Source organism: Gossypium hirsutum, chromosome A10 (genome assembly GCF_007990345.1).
Source record: "Gossypium hirsutum isolate 1008001.06 chromosome A10, Gossypium_hirsutum_v2.1, whole genome shotgun sequence".
Taxonomy (NCBI): Eukaryota; Viridiplantae; Streptophyta; class Magnoliopsida; order Malvales; family Malvaceae; genus Gossypium; species Gossypium hirsutum.
The window spans coordinates 35,548,165-35,549,991 of NC_053433.1; the positions used below are offsets into that span (position 1 = coordinate 35,548,165).

At 36.9% G+C, this 1,827-nt stretch overlaps 1 non-coding gene across 1 annotated transcript; it reads left to right on the forward strand.

The window, feature by feature from the left end:
• The first annotated feature begins 244 nt into the window (after positions 1-244).
• Positions 245-351, forward strand: LOC121208957 (small nucleolar RNA R71). Its single transcript, XR_005904079.1, has one exon. It is a non-coding gene; the product is annotated as a small nucleolar RNA R71 (small nucleolar RNA).
• Positions 352-1,827: the final 1,476 nt, after the last annotated feature.

The following is a 1,827-nucleotide window of genomic DNA, read 5'->3' on the forward strand; positions in this document are numbered from 1 at the left end:
ATTCAAGAGTTCTACCTGATTAGAGAGCATGGTGACCGAATCGATGTTATAAATGCCGACTATTTTCGTTGTTTTTGTCCTCATGACTTGCCACTGATAGTTATTCAGTGACATCTCCTCTATAAATTCATAGGCATCTTCAGGTGTCTTATTATTGATGGTTCTGCCAGCAGCTGCATCAACCATTTATCGATTCAAAGGATTCAGGCCATTACGAAAGGTTTGAACCTGTAGCCAGAGTGGTAAACCATGGTGAGGGCATCTTCTCAAGAGGTCCTTGTATCTTTCCCATGCATCATAGAGTGTTTCTAAATCTATCTACACAAAAGAAGAGATCTCATTACGTAATTCAACCGTTTTAACCGGTAGAAAATATTTTAATAAAAACTTTTCGGTCATTTGTTCCCAAGTAGTGATTGACCACCATGGTAATGAATTCAACCACTGTTTAGCTTTGTTTCTCAATGAAAAAGGGAATAACCGAAGGCGAATGGCTTCATCAGAAATGTCATTAATTTTAAATGTATCACATAGTTCCAAAAAGTTTGCCAATTGAGCGTTGGGATCTTTGTCCTGCAAACCATCAAACTGAACAAATTTCTGTATCATTTGAATTGTGTTAGGTTTCAGTTCAAAAGTATTTGTAGCTACAGCAGGTCTAACTATGCTCGATTCAGTTCCTGTTAAAAAAGGTTTAGCATAATCATACATAGTGCGCGGAGCAGGATTCTGATTAATAGTAATCGCAGGAGGTAGCAGATTTTCTTAGTTTTCAGCCATCTCCTCGGTTGTGGTTGAAGTATCGTCCTCTTGCTCTTCCTCTGTATATCATAAGCTTCGCCTTATTTCTCTTTGGTTTCTACGAACTGTGCGATCGATCTCACTATCAAACAGTAATGGTCCTGACGAGTTTCTTCTGGTCATAAACTAGAAAAACCTATCAGAAGAAAATAAATGAAGAATTAGAAAATAAAATAAAATTTTAAATTGTAATAAAAGTAAAATTGCTAAAGTAATAAAAATCTAGTGTTCCTAATATCCTAGTTCCCCGGCAACAGCGCCAAAAACTTAGTACGTGATATTCATGACAGGTTTTAAATATTTATGAATAAATCGTTCTTGAGACTAACTTATTATCATGAATAAAAACGAAGTTGTTAGTTTATCAGAATTGACTGGTTCAGAAGTTACCTTATCAAATTTTACAGATTCTGGTTCCGATGAAACTAGAATTTCAACACTCAGTTGAACTTCCACTGGGTCTTGAGCAACGGCTAGCTCTTCTTCAACCTCGACAATATTGGTCTCTAATGTCTTTCCACTCCTCAATGTTAATGCTTTACAATGCTCCTTCCCTAAATTTCTTGGGTTCTTCGTATCACTAGGCAAAACACCTTGTAGATGGTTTCTGAGTTCAATAGGAAGTTGGCCCATTTGGTTTTCCAGGTTTTTCAATATGGCTACTTGGCTTTGGATTAAAGCATCATTTTTGGCTATGTATGCCTTCAACAAGTTTTCTAAGCCACTGGAAGATTCAACTTGAGGTTGCTTCTGAACTTGTTGGATAAAAACAGGTGACTGGGTCGGTCTAGGTTGGGCATAAGTGTTATTGGGTCTAGCTCATTAGTTACTGTAACACCCCATACACGTATCCTATGTCGGGGAAGAATACGAGGCGTTACCTAACTTGAACTCATACTTATAAACAATTCCGAGTCTTCATGACTTGAAAATTTTAAAACTTTCTTAAACGTATCAATATATTTTTAGTATGGGCTTACGAGGTCCAAAAAAAATCAAAAATCATTCGAGACCAATTCGGGTCCT